This window comes from Leucoraja erinacea, chromosome 12 (genome assembly GCF_028641065.1).
Source record: "Leucoraja erinacea ecotype New England chromosome 12, Leri_hhj_1, whole genome shotgun sequence".
Classification (NCBI taxonomy): Eukaryota; Metazoa; Chordata; class Chondrichthyes; order Rajiformes; family Rajidae; genus Leucoraja; species Leucoraja erinaceus.
In genome coordinates, this window is record NC_073388.1 from 47,377,128 (window position 1) to 47,397,367 (window position 20,240).

Consider the following 20,240-nt stretch of genomic DNA (forward strand, 5'->3'; position numbering starts at 1 on the left):
CATTTTTATCTACCTTCGATTTTCCCAGCATCTGCAGTTCCTTCTTAAATTTTTTCGTCCCATTTACCCCCAGGCAACTTTAATAGCACATATCAATGTTATTTCACTTATTTATGAACAACTAATGATGAACAGAAACCGGTATACCAGATCCAAACAGTCAGTCAATAAGAAAACATTTGTACAAATCCAGAATCAACAAATTTATCCCCTGGGTGTAAATTTACCCCAGGTTGGGAACCTTTGATCCAGGCCTTTCAACATATGGCAGGTCACCCCTCTTCCTTCTAAACTCCAGCAAGTACAGGCCCAGAGATTTCAAGTGCTCCTCGTATGTTAAACCAACCATGATATGATAGAGCACTTAAAGATAGGGGGATATGGTGTGAAGGCAGGAACAGGGTACTGAATGTGGATGATCAGCCATGGTCAGTGAATGAGGGTGCTAGCTTGAAGAGCCGAATGGCCTACTCCTGCACCTATTGTCTACTGTCCGGTGAATTTAAACCAGGAAATAACGTAGTGCGATGATCTGGAACTTCCAGTTATGCTGGCGAAAGCAACATTGATCACAACTTTAGAAAGGAAATCATCAAGACTGGCAAGATAAAATTATTCACAATAGTAGCTGGAAAGAGTAGAGAAATGTGACCAAATAGATTGCTCTGCAGGGATTTAATAAATTCCTTATTCTAACAATTTTACAAATGGGTTGCACTTAACAATACAGGCAATAGAAAAGTGGAGTTTATTTTCAAATTGTACCAAATAATTTGGTTGCCTCATTTACAATAGAGTGTCTCATTTATAATGAGACAATCTGTAATGTCTGAAAAACCCATTATATTCAACATTCAGGCCAGACTGAGCTGCTTTACTCCTCAAAGAACATTAAATTTCTCATCACTTAGAGTTACCAGATTTTTGAAATCACGGTTGCTTCCAATAAATCCTTTACCCCATTTAAGTTGTGGTAACAATCTTATGCATTAAAATTTCCCTTGAGTAAACTATTTTACACATCCTCATGATGGCAGCCCCCCTCCAAATGTACCTTTAATAAGACTGACAAAAATAAATCAGAACTTTTATTTAAAAGTCACATTAACGAATATCAATCTCTTAAGCAAATGTCATGCGGATTACAGATGGATACCGTGCAATTTTACAAAAGCAAAAAAATCAAAATTGCATCGTGATCCACCCGACAACAACAAGACCACAGGAGACAAGACTCCCAAAAGGAAAGAAACAGCGAATATGACCTTAATTAGTCCATTTGCCGTCAAGTCCTTTTTTCCTCCACAGGCCGGGACAAGTGCAATACTGTTAACACAATACCCAGTAATGCAACAAATCCCCACCCATGCAAGAACCAGCCTGCGCAGTATAGATGTGCTGTGTCATTACTGGTTGGGTGCAGTAATTATCTAGCTCTCCAGAAACCACTGATACAGTCAGTTTTGCATGGATTTGCACAGCATCTGGTACGTTGACAGCTGGATGCAAACCTGCAAAACTAACTGTAAACAGTAATCAAAAACTTCCATTGCCTCAAAGGGCCATTTTAGCGTTTTTGTCTAGCATGACTGTAAGTGCTCATATTACAGTAGATTTCATGTACTACTACCTGCACTATGAGCACTTTGGTACTGCATGGACAGTATACATTCCTGTAAGTAGCAAAATACATGGTTATGGAAACACGCGAGGGTTGCCATCGGGCAGAGATAGAGACGGAAGCCAAATATAAAAGCAAGCAGCAACACAACTCCCTACTAGTTTTGCATAGATTTGCACAGGTTACTTTCACCTGTAGTACAAAACTGCAAAACTGGCAGAGAGTTGCAAGGGCATCAATAAAACAACTGGAGCACATTGAAGGAAATATGGTTATTTTTGGTAGAAGGCATGGATTTCTTTAAAAATAAATGTCATCTTTAAGTATAGTTGCCAAGACAAAAATTGTCTTTGCATTTGTAAGACCTTAGAATTTGAGTATGTGCCATATGTGCGCTAATTTATACCAAATTAAACAGAATAAATTTGAGCAGAGCCACCTTCTAACAAAAATCCATTGTCTTAGCAAATTACTTGAACATTGATCTTAGCCAAGAACCGTCAGCTCCCTGAAACAGAAGAGGGCATATTCTGTTTCTCTGGCGAAGTTAAATATCATCAACATTCATGCAAAGGTATGTACAAGACAATAATTAACATTATACTGACATTCAATTAATAAAAACAGTTTTACAAGCAAGCCCATGCAATAATCTCAGACCATTATACAAGCGAGTTATCATCAATTTACAGGCTGTGCACATGCTCAAGAAGCAAAATAAAAGCTGTTACTTTAAGTATAGTACAGGTTACTTTAAATTTTATCAAAAGTTGAAAAATAACTTGCAAAGCAAGACTCAAGCAGCTTATACATAATTAGAAGTGTTCTCTGAAGTTAAATTTCACATCCTTCAAGATGTTCCTAGTTTTATTACCAAGCTGACTGTGTAAAATCTTGTGCCAGAAGGAGCACTTAGGGCAGTAGATTCTAAGCTACTTCACTAACTGCACTAGATGCACCTTAACACAAGGGCTACATTAGCATTATGCATGCATGGCTCACAAAGCAACAGCAGTGTGGTATTAGGAGGTTAGGAGGCTTGGGCGAGATGCAGTCAAACAACTGCCAAAGTGATGCAAGAAGTGCTCCCACTGCAGTAGATATAAGCCTGCTACCTGCACTGTAAGCACTTTTACACAACTCTGACTAAATCCAGTGCATGACCCAAATCGACGCACATGATGTTCATTCACCTCATCTTCAAATTGCTGGCCACTTTATACATTCACACCTGTTGGAATGAACCAAAAAGAACAAAGTCCCGATTACTGTTAAAAACAGATACAATAAACAGCACTCAATTTGCAAGGCAATAACCCGCAAACAGGTTTTGGTAATTATATTTTAAATACTAAACCAGAGACCACAATCTTGTAGAAGCAATAGGCCATCATGTTATTGACAGATGTTAAAAGGATCTGGTCCAAACTGCATGGTCTCATCTCTGCCTCAACTAACCAGTTGTAGGTGTAACATAATCCTCTTAATAATACTCAAATTTAGATTTTAACTTCTGCTGCAGCAAAGTTACAAACACTAGACACAAATTTCATTAAACACTCTCAGTGAAACTAAGGTTTCAAAATTTACAACAGCGCATAAATTGAAGTAACACCAGTCTACCTCAGAACTACCATCTCACTAAACTTAATTGAAAGCATTTACATGTTCTGCAGAAAAGTTCAGAATCAGTCTAAAACAAAACCTTAAAAGTTACAGGGATCCTCTAACTCACTGGATACGCCAGTTTACGTAAAATATCGATTTTAAAAGGGTAACTCCATAATTAGATAGGGAGATTCATCATTGCCTTGTTACAAAAATGTTCCCTGCATTGCCCTCAGTTACATATACCACTTGAGTGAAATACTGATTATCTGGAAAACTCGTAAAAGTGAGCCTATAGACTAATCAAACTAAACGTGGTAACACAGTAATAGGCAATTATCTCCCAAAAGTGCATTGTTCGAGGAAGTTGTCCCCCGTTCGGAATTCGGATACAGTGGAGCACGCGTTCAGCCCATCCCCCACCGCAGCAAATTATAACTGGTTGGAAGGGGGAGGGGAAGTACCCAGGGACATGGAGTTTTACTACCCTAGTAACGGAAGAAAGAGCGCGAAATCAAGGGGCAAGAAATGTGGGTTCCGGAAGAGATTTTAAATAATTAAATCACATGTCATAACCGAAATATACGATGAAAACTGAACGAGGTTTTGAGAGACATAATGAAGCACAAGATTAAAGTGCAGGCAGAAACAAAAGGCTGGAGTAACTCAGCGGAACAGGCAGCATCTCTGAAGAGAAGGAATGAATGGGTAACGCTTCGGGTCGAGACCCTTCTTCAGACCGCAGGTCCCGGGGACTGCGTCGCCGGCCTCGGCTCCGACTGGAGGGAGCAGCGTGCGTTTGTTTACCGCGGTACCACGTGTGACTGGATCCCCATAGATGCAGCTGCTCTCACCCCTCCCTAGGACCAGCTTCACCCCGGCCATGCTAACTCTCCACATACGCTGTGTTGTTTAATGAGCACAATCCACCTTCACGCTCTTTCAGATAGTTTGGGCTATTACTCCGGCTGCGCTTTCCAATTGAAGCTGGTTTTCGGCCGGTGACTACGGGAGGCTGCTGGGGAGTAGAGACAAAGGGGAGCGGAGGGCAGAGGTGCCCGGGGGAGGAGGGCCGACCACATGCTCCCGCTCCCGGACTACAACTCCCAGCGGCCCACGCAGGGCACCCGGGAGGGGTAGATGTCCAGGGGATGGTGAGAGATGCCCGGGGAAATGGCGAGATGCACCCGGGAGATGGACACAAAAAGTTGGAGTAACTCTGCGGGACAGAAGGCGTGGATGACGTTTCGGGTCGAGACCCTTCATCAGACAGATGCCGAGAGGTGGCCGGGGGAAGGATGCCCGGGGGAAAGAGGTCGATGGGGTGTACGAGAGGGTTCTGGGTTGAGGAGGGGAAGGGTCGACCGCGTGCTCCACACCCGCCATGAACTACAACTCCCAGCGGCGCAGGCGGCCGGCGCATGCGCCCTGGATCCGCCTGCCTACCCTCGCGGCCTGGGGCGAGCGCCGCTTCCGCCCGCGCCATGTGCTCCGCTCCGCTTGCGGACAGGCCGCGGGAGCAGCCGTGCGGGCCGGGTTAAAGCTGGCACCCTACAGCGCTGCTTCATCAGTGCGGCACTGGCCTTCCAGCTAACGTGCCGTTCTGGCACGAACGCCAACTGGGCGGGAGTTGAACTCGGGCCCAAGCCTCAGCCCACTGTCGGCCAGCGACCCGCCTGCCCGCTGAACCCCCCCTCTTCCTCCAACCCGGCACGGACACTGCCATCGGCGCCTGCCTACCTTCCCAGCCCGCATGAAGAGCGGGCGGCTGCCGCTGCTGCTCGCCCCTGGTCGGCTTTCCGAAAGTGGCGCGAAGAGCCGCCCACGTGACGCGGGGGCGGGGTTGCCTGCTGCCCGAGCCTCATTAGCATAAGGCCCCGCAGCGTCGCTCATTAACATAAAACGCAGCAGCGTCGTCTATTAACATAAAACACAGCATCTTCGCGGCGTCGCGCGCCGCCAGGACAACGGTTCAAATGTGGAATAACAACCGGCGTCAGGGCAACGCACCCGCCTCAAACCCCCCCCCCCCCCCCCCCCCCCCCCCCCCCCGCGTTCAGTTGTAGAGCGGTAACCAAAGCTATAAGATCTTTGGCGGTAACCGGCTGTTTGAATGTAGATTGCTAGCTCAACGAAACCTCCACAGACACAAAGCCGTTGAACAGACTGCCTTAGTCAACAGCGCAATAGTTTAAAACCCGTTTCCTGGACCTTTGTGGAAGTAAGTGCGCGCAGCGAGATGAAATGCTATAGTTAGCAATGTTACAACATTTTGAGATTTTAAAAATCAAGTCTGCAATTTATCCCATCAGATAAAGCATAAAAATAAGTTTAATTTGACACCTAATTCCCTTTCATATCTTCAGTATTAAAAATGTTATGACCATTTTCATCCTCGGAAATTAGCATCTTGTTCCCTATTGCTTTTCCATTGACTTAACACAAAAGCTGTTAGTTAGTAATTGTAGTTAAAAATTGACCGTTGTGACGGAAATAGTAATAAACACCCAGACCAAAGATCTTTGACTCTTGTAAATTCAAAAATGTAATATTCTCAAGATCAGAACTTTGATATTATTGTATTATATGTAGTAGGTCCGTAACAGATAGGTAAATAAATTACAATTTCTAGCAATAGACCAGGTCTTTATGGAGAAGATCAGTTGCTAGCTGGTACATTGGCATATCATAATCAGTAGCATCATCATACTCCTCAGATTGTAACCAATAAGCAACTCTGTACACCTTGTTTTTCCTCAACTTTTCAATTTTGGCATTGTAAACTACAAGTTTTTGCTCCTCAAACCACGCATGACATGCCTTTCTGCCCATTACTTTCCCATTAAGAATGTCCTGTAGATTCCATTTCTTAAGAAAAGGATATTTTTTCAAATCCAAATATCCAAATAACAAACTAATCCCATTCACACAATAATTCACAATATAACAGGATTTTTAAATCTCACTGTCGTGAATTTATATGCCAGATGGAAGGAATTTAATGTTTAATTCCCATAAATTAATCTAGAAACATCCACTCCATATAATCAAACACATTTTTTTTTTTGCACAATACATGGGACTAAAACTGATATATAGTATAAAAATATTGACTATGGATAGACAATAACACAAAATATAGACGATTTAGATGCTTTTATGACATGATTGTCAAAAAAAAAGTATTTAAATCACCTTGCGAGTGGGTTTTTCTGGAACGCGATCGATTGGAACATTGCATTTGCAGTGAATTTGAACTCCATTTCGGCAGGAAAAACACTGCCGGTTCGTATGGGGGCCCAACTCACATTTTCGCAACGTAAAAATAGATTAAAGCCATCCCAAGAAGCAAGATTATAAGTAAAATAGACGACTTACCCTTTGTTTTGTCCCATTCTTGCGATCCATCACGTAGGCGTTGAGGGTGTTAGAAGTCACTTTTATTTTAATCTAATTATTAAATTGTCTCGTGATTTAAAAAAAAATTTTTTAAAACGGGAACAGAAGTCCGATCGATTATTCTTCAGCAGCTAGCAGCCCGAAGAAATCCGCCTGCAACAGGCAGGAGAAAACTGGATTTTGATCCCGCCCCCCCCAAAGGCGCCAAAGTCACACACACGGCCAGTGGCAGAACTGCAGCACCGCCGAAGGAAGGTAAGTTTTGTAACATCGCTACTATAGCCTAACACTTCATATATTTTAAATGTTAAAGTGTGCTGCCTGTGATCAGCAAAGTCTTCGAAAAATAACTAACGCATGTGACCCGGGGGGGGGTCATTCATAAAGAAATGTGTGGCGGACTGCATCCCTACAAAAACCTTCCGAGTGTTTCCCAAACGGAAACCTTGGATGAACTTTGAGATCCGCAGTCTTCTGAAGTCCAGACACCGGGCATTCATGTCTGATGATAGCGTGGTCTACAAGAAGCCCAGATACGACCTTGGTATGGCCATCAAAAAGGCCAAAAGGGACTTCTGCTCCAAACTGGAGGATGAGACAGATGTTCGGCAGCTGTGACGGGGCCTGAATGCAATCACCTCCTACAAGGCAAAACCAGGAGGCAGCTAGAATGTCGGCGAAACATCACTCCCTGACGAGCTCAATGCGTTTTACGCACTCTTTGATAGGGAGAATATTGATGTGCCTTCCCGATCCCCCATTCGCTGTGATGGTATTTCAGTCTCAGTCACAGAGGCCGACGTCAGGAAATCCTTCAGAGGGGTGAACCTTCGAAAAGCGCCTGGACCTGATGGTATACCCGGTCGTGTTCTAAAAACCTGTGCGGACCAACTGGCTGGAGTTTTTACGGACATTTTCAACCTCTCACTTCTGAGGTCTGAGGTCCCCACCTGCTTCAAAAGGGCATCAATTATACCAGTGCCCAAGAAGAGTAAGGTGATGTGCCTCAATGACTATCGACCAGTGGCACTAACGCCGGTGGTGATGAAGTGCTTTGAGAGATTGATCATGGAGCAAATCAACTACTACCTCGACAAAAACCTGGGCCCACTGCAGTCCGCTTACCGCCACAACAGATCAACGGTGGATGGGATCTCGCTGGCTCTCCACTCCGCTCTGGACCACTTGGACAACAAAAACTCATATGTCAGGCTGTTATTCATCGATTACAGCTCGGCATTTAACAAAATCATCCCCTCCAAGCTCGTTACCAAACTTGCAGAACTGGGTCTCTGCGAATCCCTCTGCAATTGAATCCTCGACTTCCTCATTCACAGACCACAGTCTGTTCGTATTGGTGGAAATGTGTCAGCCTCGATAACAATCAGCACGGGAGCACCTCACGGCTGCGTGCTCAGCCCCCTGCTGTACTCACTCTATACTCATGACTGCGTAACCAGTCACAGTACGAACTCCATCATCAAGTTCGCTGACGACACCACTGTCGTGGGACGTATCACTGATGGGGATGAGTCAGAGTATAGAAGAGAGATTGAGCAACTGTCCATATGGTGCCAGCACAATAACCTGGCCCTCAACACCAGCAAAACCAAGGAACTGATTGTGGACAGGAAGGAGTAGGATGGGGATCCACAGTCCTGTTTATATCAACAGGTCGATGGTTGAAAGGGTAAAGAGTTTCAAATTCCTGGCCGTGCACATCTCTGAAGACCTTTCCTGGTCCGAGAACACTAATGCAATTATCAAGAAAGCTCATCAGCGCCTCTACTTCCTGAGAAGATTACGGAGAGTCGGTTTGTCAAGGAGGACTCTCTCTAACTTCTACAGGTGCACAGTGGAGAGCATGCTGACCGGTTGTATCGTGGCTTGGTTCGGCAACTTGGGTGCCCTGGAGAGGAAAAGACTACAAAAAGTAGTAAACACTGCCCAGTCCATCGGCTCTGACCTTCCTTCCATCGAGGGGATTTATCGCAGTCGCTGCCTCAAAAAGGCTGGCAGTATCATCAGAGACCCACACCATCCTGGCCATCTCCCTGACACTCATCTCCCTGCTACCTTCAGGTAGAAGGTACAGAAGCCTGAAGACTGCAACAACCATGTTCAGGAATAGCTACTTCCCCACAGCCATCAGGCTATTAAACCTGGCTCGGACAAAACTCTGATTATTGGTGGCCCATTATCTGCTATTTGCAGTTCATCAGTTTATTTGTTTATGTGTGTATATATTTATATTGTGGTATATGGACACACTGATCTGTTTTGTAGTAACAGTATGTTCTGTGTGCTAAGCAAAGCAAGAATTTCATTGTCCTATCAGGGACATGACAATAAACTCACTTGAACTTGAACACAAAGCTGGGTGGCAGTGTGAGCTGTGAGAAGGATGCTATGAGGCTGCAGGGTGATTTGGATAAGTTGGGTGAGTGGGCAGACGCATGGCAGATGCAGTATAATGTGGATAAATGTGAGGTTATCCACTTTGGCGGCAAGAATAGGAAAGCAGATTATTATCTGAATGGTGTCAGATTAGGAAAAGGGGAGGTGCAACGAGATCTGGGTGTCCTTGTTCATCAGTCATTGAAAGTAAGCTTGCAGGTACAGCAGACAGTGAAGAAAGCTAAGAAGGGTCTCGACCCAAAACGTCACCCATTCTTCCTCTCCAGAGTCCCACTGAGTTACTCCAGCATTTTGTGTCTATCTTCAATTTAAACCAGCATGTGCAGTTCTTTCCTACACAAAGCTAATGGCAAGTTTGCCTTAATTGCGAGAGAATTTGAGTGTAGGAGCAAGGAGGTCCTACTGCAGTTGTGCAGGACCCCGGTTATATAGCCATAGAGTACCACAGTGTGGAAACAGGCCCTTCGGCCCAATTTGCCCACACTGGCCAACAATGTCCCAGCTACACTAGTCCAATTTGCCTGTGCTTGGTGCATATCTCTCTAAAGCTGTCCTATCCATGTACTTGTCTAACTGTTTCTTAAACGATGGGATAGTCCCAGCCTAAACCACCTCCTTTGGCAGCTTGACTTCGGCAGACCCACCACTCTTTGTGTGGAAAAAGTTACCCCTCTGATTCCTATTGAATCTTTTCCCCTTCACCTTGAACCTATTGTCCTCTGGTCCTCAATTCCCCTACTCTGGGCAAGAGACTGGGTACTGATTTAGGATGCTCATCCATGATCATATTAAATGGCAGTGCTGGATTGAAGGGCCGAATGGCCGAATGGCCTACTCCTGCACCTATTTTCTATGTAACTCAGATTATGAAAAGGCCTTTTTCAGCAAGTATTATGCTCAATTTATTGGTATTAAATGTCACATTTATTGTTACACTAGACCAAGTGCAGACCCGTTGGGTCTGTTTCCCCAACAGCGTTTGGGGGGGGAGGGGAGGGGGGCTGCGGCATCACACTCAAATTAACCACCCCCAAACTCACAGGTGGGGGGAGGGAGGGGGTGAGAAGAGGGGAGGGAGGGGAGAGGAGGAGGAGGAAACGGGATAGATTTGGGAGGGAAAGGAGAGCGGGGTAGGGGGTGAGAGAGGGGGATGGGGAGAGAAATGAGGGGGGGGGGTGGGGGGGTGGGGAGGGAGTGGGGGGGAGAGGGGGTGGGGGGGGAGAGAGGGGAAAGAGTGAGGGAGGGAGAGTGGGGGGGAAGGGGGAGACATGGAAGAGTGGGGAGGGAGGAGGGGAGGGGTAGGGGGAGTGATGGAAGAGAGACAGAGGAGGGGTAGATTAAGGTGCATTAGTAGTAGGAGTGAGGTGGGGGGAGGAGAGGGGGGGCGGGTGGAGAGCGGGAGGGAGGGGGGAGGGGGAAGGGGGGTAGAGAGGGAAGGGGGGGTGGGGGGGGAGAGGGATGGGTGGGAGAGGGAGAGGGGTGAGGAGAGGGAGAGGGGTGAGGAGAGGGAAACATAGAAATTAAGTGCAGTAGTAGGCCATTCGGCCCTTCGAGCCTGCACCACCATTCAATATGATCATGGCTGATCATCCAACTCAGTATCCTGTACCTGCCTTCTCTCCATACCCCCTGAACCCTTTAGCCACAAAGGCCACATCTAACTCCCTCTTAAATATAGATTCAAGATTCAAGAAATTTATTGCCGTGTCAACAAGTTGATAGGAATGTGTCTTGGTTCGCTCTCAGACAGATACAATACAGTACAATACAACCACCACATACACCACAATAAATAATACAGTGCAAAAGAAAGTGCAAAGTGATTAGTGCAAATTCAAATATCTGATGGCTTGGAGGTAGGTGCTGTCTCTGAAGCGAGATGTTTTACTTTTAATGCTTCTATATCTCCTTCCTGATGGGAGGAGATTAAAGAGGTAATGTGCCGGGTGAAAGTGATCTGCTATGATTTTTTTGGCCTTTCTGGTGAGTCTTGTTGAGTAAAGTGATGTCACTGAGGGAAGTCTGCTGCAACCGATAATCTTAGAAGCTCGGCGCACTATTCTCTCCAGCCGAATCTTATCCTGCGAGGTTGTGTGACCATACCAGACAAGCATAGAGAATGTGAGTATGCTTTCTATGGTAGACCTATAGAAGTGGGTCATGGCTGGTCGACCGACCCTGAATTTTTTAAGCTGCCGCAGGAAGTAGAGTCGCTGGTGGCACTTACTGATTATGAGACTGGTGTTGAGCTCCCATGATAGGGATTGATGTATGGTGGTCCCGAGGAACTTAAAGGAGGTGACCCTCTCAACCACCTCTCCATTGATGAAGAGAGGGAGGAGGGGGGTGGCCCTCTTTCTGAAATCAACAACCAGCTCCTTAGTTTTTGAGATGTTAAGTATGAGGTTGTTGTTCTCACACCACCTTACTAGCTCCTCTACTTCACTACGGTAAACGGTTTCGATGTTATTAGTAATAAGACCTGCCACAGATGTGTCATCTGCAAACTTAAATAACAAGACAGAGTCAGAGTGTGAACAGCAAAAATGTGTGTATACAGAGTACAGAAGAGGTGATAAAACGCAACCCTGGGGGGCGCCGATGTTCAGGAACCTAGCCAGTGAGACATGGTTACCAATTTTTACCACCTGTTTTCTGTCACATAGAAAGCTATAGATCCATTTACATAGAGATGAGTTGACCCCCAGTTCCTGTAAAGTGTGTATCAACTACACCATTTACAGGAGAGTGGCCCTATATGTTTGAGGCACTTAAAAGATTTGGGTTTGGGGATTCCTTTATTGCGTGGATCAAAATGGTGTATCTTTGTCCGACATCATCCATCCTCACTAATAATGATAAATCTGGACCTTTTGACTTACAACGTGGGGTCAGACAGGGAGATCCTCTGTCCCCCTTACTCTTTGATATTGCTCTGGAGCCCCTCGCAATAGGTATCAGGAGTCACCCAAACATCAGGGGTATAAAGGTGGGGAATGTGGAAAGTCGTGTGGGGCTTTACGCCGATGACACATTACTATATCTCTCCGATCCAGAAGCCTCTTCTTCCCTTGTTAGATTTTATTAAATCATTTGGCAAGCTTTCTGGATACACAGTCAACTGGAGTAAGAGTGAGTTCATGCCTTTATCAGATAATATAGATTCAAATTTTCTTGAGGCTCTACCATTTAAGATAGTATATGACCCACTTTACATATCTAGGACTCAAAATACGCCTAAACCCCAAACTTATATTCAAACTCAACTACGCTGATATGATTACAAAGTTAAAACTGAACATAGAGAAATGGAGGATTTTACCCTTGTCTATAGTGGGGCGTATTAACGCTATCAAGATGGTGTCTCTTTCTAGATTCGTATATTTATTCCAAAATCTTCCAATTTTTCTTACTTCATCATTTAAAAAAACTTGGACTCCATTATCCTTCCATTCATTTGGGGCTATAAAGCCCACCGTATATCAAAGGCACATCTTCAAAAGCCAAAAAATGAGGGAGGCATGGGCCTTCCTATATTTAGGCACTACTATTGGGCAGCCAATGCTAGAGCTCTGATTTACTGGCAATGGGGATTCCCCGATGAACCTTTGGATAATAATAATAATACCCCTTCGTGGCTAAACATTGAAAACACAGCAGTAAAAAATTCCTCCCTCTGTACTTTGCTTTTTTCCAAAACAGAATCCCCACATAAGTTGGTTGGTGAGAACTTCATTTTAAGAAATTCTATTCGAATTTTAAATCAGATAAGAAGTTTCAGTACATTGTCAAATGTCTCTATTTACACCCCCATATGTCACAACCACTCCTTTTTGCCATCACAGACGGATGGGGTGTTTGCTGTCTGGAGAGACAAGGGCCTTGCGACCCTCAGAGATCTATATATTGACAAAATGTTTGCTTTGTTTAATCAGCTGAAATCAAAATTTAACCTTTCCAACTCTCATTTTTTTCGCTATCTCTAAATTAGGCACTACGTTAAAGATCAAATTGTAAATTTTCAAACCATGCCTGACAGTTGCCCACTCTATGAGCTTCTGCAGCTTCCTCCAGACTCCAAACATCTAATATCTCGCTTTGTGAGTCTATTCACCACCTCTGTATCCACTACCCATCTGAAAGAAGCCTGGTCTACTGAGCTGAATTTCGAGGTGTCTGACGACACTTGGAATGAAGGTCTGACCAGAATCCAAACTTGTTCGATCAATGTCAGGTATAAACTGATTCAGTTTAAAGTCATCCACAGACTCTATTACTCAAAGACCAAATTACATCGAATCTACCCTGCTATTTCTCCATTATGTGACAGATGCAAAAGTGCAGATGGTTCTTTAACACATATTTTCTGGCTCTGTCCTCATACAAAGATACTGGTTTAAAATATTTAAGTGGTTTTCTGGGGTCTATGGAAAAGATATTCTCCCTGATCCAGAACTGGCACTTTTTGGATGCTCAGAGACTGCTTTGTACTTCACGTCTGAAGAACAACAAGCACTGATGCTTGGAATGGTGGCAGCCAAGAAAATGATCCTAACAGACTGGAAATCATCTACACCCCCCTGCTTCGAAAAATGGCTCAATGAAATGATAATAATCATACAGATGGAAAGGATAAGCTTCTACAACTCCAAGGTACCAAACAACTTTTTAAGTGTTTGGGGACCATTTATCAACCATCTCAAAGTCCAATAATTTCATATTATCTGCAGTGATGTAGTCCTGTGACCTTTACTTCTGCTTTTGCAATGCATGACTGTGTAGCACCATGTGGATTGTACCAATACTGTTATGTCTGGCCGGTTTGTTTTATTATTATTATTATTTTTATTATTATTTTTTTTCCTTCCTTTTTTTTCCTTTACTTCTGCGTTTGAATGCATGACTGTGTAGCATCATGTGGATTGTACCAATACTGTTATGTCTGGCGGCTTTGTTTTATTTATTTATTTATTTATTTTCCTTCCTTTTTTTTCCTGTTGTCTTTTTCAGTTTTAATTTTATTTTTTCTTGTTTGTTTTGTTCTGTATTGTTAAAAAATTGTATAAAATAATAAAAATATAAAGAAAGCGGAGCTAAAATCCACAAAAAGAATGCGAGCATATGTGGATCTGGATTCCAGGTGTTGGAGGATGGAGTGCACACAGAGGGACACTGCATCATCTACACTTCTGTAGGCGAATTGATAGGGGTCAAGTGTAATGCTGGAAAGATGTTTGCATACCAGTCTCTCAAGAACCTTCATGATGACTGAAGTTAAGGCAACAGGCCTATAGTCGTTAAGACAAGTGATGTTATTTTTCTTGGGGACTGGTATGATCACAGCTGACTTGAAACAAGCAGGCACAATTGAGAGTTGAAGTGACCAGTTGAAAATGGAGGTGAGGACGGGTGTCAGTTCATTAGAGCGGTGTCTTAATAAAGCAGGCGCCACACCGTCAGGCCCTGCTGCCTTCCTGGTGTTAAGCTGGCGGAGCAGGGTTCTGACGTCATGTTCTGAGACAGTAGGAGTAGTGTCACCCAGCTCTGTGGTTAAAGAGGGGGACTGATGGTTGCCCTTGTCAAAACAACAGTAAAAGTCATTGAGCCTCCCAGGGAGAGAGGGGTCGCTGTCTAGCACATGTCTTTGAGCATTGGACATTGTGACATCACACGATGGAACGTTCACCAGGTGCTGGGGCTCCTGCAAAGGCATATGTAAATGAATCCATTCCGATTGGACATCTGTGAGCATGAGGCATTGTGACATCACACGATGGAACGTTCACCAGGGGCTGGGGCTGGTGCTGCTTCTATGGGTAAGAAGACAGTTTTTTTTGTGAAATATTGGGGGGTGGGGGGGGGGGGGAGGAGAAGGATTTGATTAAAAGTGTGTACATAAACACGACGAAATGTAATGAGGAGCGGATACTTAGAAAGAAAAGTGAAATCTCTACCGAAATGGAAAAGATGTCGGCGATTCTGCGTCTGGTTTCGGAGTTGCAGGGAATCAAAGGAAGAAAGGCAGTCGACAGCCGTCCATGTAAATTGATCCATTCCGATTGGACATCTGCGAGCGTCGGGCATTGTGATTGGACAACTGCGAGCATTGGGCATTATGACATCACACGATGGAAACGAATCAAAAGGCAGAAAGGCAGCCGGACGGCAGCCGGTCGGATGGCTCGAGAGTTTTATATATTAACTAGACCAAGGGCAGACCCGTTGGGTCTGCTCCCCCAATGCAGCCGTTCCCTACCCGTAGCCCCCACGGGAGACGTGGTCCTCCAACTCAAGCGGCTCAGGAATGAGCAGTGCGGCTGGTTTTAAATGGCGTCTTTGAGGCGAGATGCGGGCGCCAGCAGCCGTTATGGTCGCTGGCCAGCAGGAGGCGACAAAATGAGTGAGTTGGGGGAGAAGGATTTAATGAAAAATGTGGACATAAACATAACGAAATCTAATGAGGAGTGGATAGTTGGAATGAAAAGTGCAATGTCTACCCAAATGGCTGCTTCTATGGGTGAGAAGCCAGTTTATTTTTAAATATTGGGGGGTGGGGGGGGGGGGGAGAAGGATTTGATTAAAAATGTGTACTTAAACACGACAAAATGTAATGAGGAGCGGATACTTTGAAAGAAAAGTGAAATCTCTGCCGAAATGGAAAAGATCTCGGCGATTGTGCGTCTGGATTCGGCATGGCAAGGAATCAAAGGAAGAAATGCAGCTGGCAGCCGTACATGTAAATGGATCCATTCCGATTGGACATCTGCGAGTATCGGCCATTCCGATTGGACATCTGCGAGCATTGGGCATTGTGACATCACACGATGGAACGAATCTAAAGGCGGAAAGGCAGCCGGTCGGATGGCACGAGAGTTTTATATAAAAATAGATAGATAGATGGATGGATAGATAGATAGATATATAGATAGATAGATAAATAGATAGATATCATGTAAGCAAAGTATTTTAAGTTTGTCGAATGTAAAACTAAAAACTATATGCCTCAGGCTATCGAATGAGATATAGATTATTAGATTTTTTACAATATAATTATGTTTGTATATTTTTAAAAATCCCAATATTTGACCTTTGCTGCATTCAGGTTAGTTAAATATGAAGTGTAGGAAAAGAACTGCAGATGCTGGTTTAAATCGAAGGTAATCACACAAAAATGTTGGAGTGACTCAACGGGAGAGGCAGCATCCCTGGTGAGAAGGAATGGGTGACGCTTGGATCGCGACCCTTCCTCAGACTGAATTTGACCTGAAACGTCACCCATTCCTCTTCTCTCCAGAGATGCTGCCTGTCCCGCTGAGTTACTTTGCAACTCACTTACCTACTCACTGAGCAAGTTAAAAATGATAATTGTTCAATTATATTAATATGCATATATAATTGTTCAATGCCCAAATTTTGTATCGTCCTATTTTCTATACACTTTTCATTCACAATATTTCAAAAATCAAACCCTGTTTGGGATGGAATTGCATACTTCTGTTCATTTTGTGCAAGACCGTATGTGCCATTTCTATCCAATAAAATGGTGGTAGTTTTAATTTGTATTTGAAATATCATAGTAACAATGTTACAAAATTTTGAGATTTTAAAAAACCAAGTCTGTAATTTATCAAGTTTAATTTGACACCTAATTCACTTTCATATCTTCAGTATTGAAAATGTTATCGCCATTTTCATACTCTGAAATTAGCATCTTGTTCCCTATTGCTTTTCCATTGACTTAACACAAAAGCTGTGATTGAGAACAGGACAGAAAAATTTAGTGCTCTTTACTGGATATTTAGTATCAGTGGGTATCTGCCTAATTCTGCCCTACATGCGTTTGTTGGTGTTTTTCTTTGGAAACGGAGAATGTTCCAACATAATTCCGCATGCAGGGCCTCCGTTGTATGTTTTTCCCATTTACTATAACTATGGTGACTAAGCGGACCCCATACTTCACTACCATAAAGCGCAATAGGCTGGATTACACTGTCAAATATTTAAAGCCAGATTTTAATTGGAATCTGGATGTTGTAGAATCTTCTTTTTATTGCATACAGAGCTCTTCGAGCTTTCTCTTTTAGTGCATTCACTGCCATATTGAAGCTCCCTGATGCTGCAACAGTTAGACCAAGGTAAGTATAGCTCATCAGTCACAAAATTGCTGGAAAGAGACTCAGCGGGTGCAGCAGCATCTATGGAGCGATCTATGGATTCTTCGCTCCATAGATGCTGCTGCACCCGCTGAGTTTCTCCAGCAATTTTGTGTACCTTCGATCTTCCAGCATCTGCAGTTCCTTCTTAAACACTAAGTATAGCTCATAGTGTGTTCGATAATGTTACCATTGAGAGTTTGTATTTATTTTCCATCTTATCTCCTCTTCCTGACTCTCTCTCTCTCTCTCTCTCTCTCTCTCTCTCCTCTCTCGCTCTCTCTCTCCCCTTTCTATGTCTCTCTCTCTCTCGCTCTCTCGCTCCCCCTCTCGCTCTCTCCCCGCTCTCTCTCTCCCTCTCTCTCTCTCTCTCTCTCTCCTCTCTCTCGCTCTCGCTCTCTGCTCTCTGTCTCTGCTCTCCCCTCCCTGCCCTCTCTCGTTCTCTCCCTCCTCGCTCTCTGTCTCTCCTCTCTCTCTTCTCTCTCGCTTTCTCCCTTCTCTGCCTCCTCCACTCTCTCCTCTGCCCTCTCTCTCTCCTCTCCTTCCCTCTCCCCTCTCTCTGGCCCTCTCTCTCGTTCTCTGCCTCTCTCTCTTCCCTCTCTCTCTGCTCTCCTCTGCTCCTCTCTGTTCTCTCTCCTTCCCCCTCTCTCTCCCTCGCTCACCCCCCCCCTCGATCTCTATTTCCCTGTCCCTCCCTCCGTTTCTCTCCCTTCCTCTATCTCTTTCCTTCTCCCTCCCTCTCTCCTCTCTCTCTCCCTCTCTCTCTCTCTCTCTCTGCCCCTCTCTCTCTCTCTCTCCTCTCTCTCTCCTGTCCGTCCCTCTCCATCCCCTTCCCTCTCTCTCTCTCCCTGCCCTCTCTCCACCCCCCTCCCTCTCTTGCCGCGCCTGTGCAGTTGGGGGCTATGCATGAGTGGATAGGGCGGGGGATGGGGTAAAAAGAGCAAAAAAAATAATATTAATACAATATCAAGGTGGGTGGTTAGTGTGTGTGTAAGATGCCGCATGCTTGCCCGCCCCCCTGCTGCCACGCGCTGAGGGGACAGAACCCAACGGGTCCCACTTGGTCTAGTAAAGCTATAATAATTATAATCTCCAGTAAAGCAATGGAGGATATACTGTAAGAAATATAAGTAAAGTCGGTTATAGTTAGAGTTCAAGATCTGCATCTAGACATAATTCCCATATCTAGCCACAGGCTTGCTGACCCGTCCTGCACGCGTACAGTACAGGTCTTCATTTGTGCCACATGGGCAGTCCTTTTGCAGGTACAGAAACAAAGTTCTGGTCGCAGAACTGCTCACCGTCTGCTATCACATGTCCATCATTCAGATAGTCGTTTCCATCATCTGTCCATAACACATCATCTAGGTCATCTGCATCATTGTACTGAACCTGCATCAATGGCACCGGCTTATTTACTGGCTGAATATGTCGTCGGTTTCGTGTAGACCTCCGCCAGATTGAATCAAATAAGACCGTGGTTCCAGACACACGTCCTAGACCGTGCCCATATGGTTATACCCCTTCTGGGTTTGGAGACGGACCACCTAGCCCTCTGAGAATGGTTGGAGAGGACAACTAGAACGGTCGTAGTACGCCTTCTGCATCAGTTTTTTACGCTGCAGACGCACCCGAACCACCTCTGGCTCGCAGACTTGTGGCTGGAGCAGCTGCTTTGAGACTGGAAGAGTCCCACTTCTGAATGAGAACAAAACTATTAAGTCTTTTGTTTGTGCTGTAAAGAAGGCTGCAGGAACTTGCAGATTTGGCGATCTTCTAAGACAAATTTATTAGAGTTGCTATGTGGTCTTTTTAACGACAAGCTGAGAAGAAAGCTTGTCCGCGATCCTGGATAGAGCTATTGCAGTCTGTGAGACTCATGAGCTGACGATTCGTAAATGCCGAAAGGCTCACTCAGGCACAACATTCCATTGCGGGAGTTGATTGTATACATTCCAGTATAGAGGTTGATAGCGTGCTAGCTCAGTTTCCAAGGCAATGGAGGCAGCAGCAGATGGCTCTCCTTCTCACTTCTTATCTCCCAGTCAACCAAGCAAGAATCAACAAGGCAGAGACAGCTTCATTCTTAGAGAAGCAGCCCTCCCCTGTGATGCTGCCCTCCCCCACTCAGTCTCTACCCCTCCCTCACCCTCTCACCCCCCACTCCCTCTACACCCCCTGATTTTTGGTTGTCGGGTGCCTGCTGCCCAATTGTTTGCCTCGCCTTTGTAAAATGTTTGTGTTCACAAAATGTATTTTGGTTGTCGGGTGGCTGCAGCCAAATTGATTGCCTCGGCCTGGCTTTTAAAATCGTTCCAAAAGTTGGCTGCCAGCCCCAGAATCCATTCGGCCCACAATGTCTTTTTGGAAACCAGAGCGCTCCTCCACCCCGCTCATCCCGCCCCCCCACCTACCCCCGCCTACTCCCGCCGCTCCCTTCTGCTACCACCCACCCTCCCTCCCCTCCCCTCCCCTATTCCCCCCCCCCTCTCCCCCCCTCTTCCCCCCCCCCACCTCTACCCCCCCATCCTCCTCCCCCCCCCCCCCCCTCTTCTCCCCCCCACCTCTACCTCCCTCTCTTCCTTCCTCCCCTCTTCCCCCATCCCCCCTTCCCCCTCCCCTCTTCCCCTCCCCTCCTGCCCCCCTTCCCCCCCTCTCACCCCCCCCTTCCCTCCCCCTCCCCCTCTCCCCCCTCTCCCCTCTCCCCCCCTCCCCTCTGCCCCCCTCCCCTCCCCCCCTCCCCCTCTCCCCTCTCCCCCTCCCTCCCTCCCCTCCCTCTCTCTCTCCTCTCTCTCTCCCCCTCCTCTCTCTCTCTCCCCCCTCTCCTCTCCCTCTCTCTCTCCCTCCCTCTCTCTCTCTCTCCTCTCTCTCTCTCTCCCTCTCTCTCCCTCTCTCTCTCTCTCCCCCTCCCCTCTCTCCCCCCACCCCCACACCCCTCTCCCGCACTCCCCCCCCCCCCCCCCCTCTCTCTGCGGGAGCCCTCGACTTTAAATTTTCCCACGCTCGCTGGAAAACACCCGACCCGTCGGAGAAACGCAGGT

General features: G+C 45.6%; 1 protein-coding gene across 4 annotated transcripts in view; it reads left to right on the forward strand.

Annotated features, from left to right (window-relative positions):
- The first annotated feature begins 5,268 nt into the window (after positions 1 to 5,268).
- The window catches only part of ccdc160 (coiled-coil domain containing 160), a 29,547-nt gene continuing 14,575 nt past the window's right edge, over positions 5,269 to 20,240 (forward strand). For 3 of the 4 annotated variants that reach the window (XM_055644091.1, XM_055644092.1, XM_055644093.1), the window contains exon 1: positions 5,269 to 5,450. The gene's annotated coding sequence lies outside the window, so the exon portion shown is untranslated. Of the gene's footprint in view, positions 5,451 to 6,733; positions 6,947 to 20,240 lie in introns of those variants that run through there. The other variant, XR_008724366.1, reaches the window with a different exon arrangement.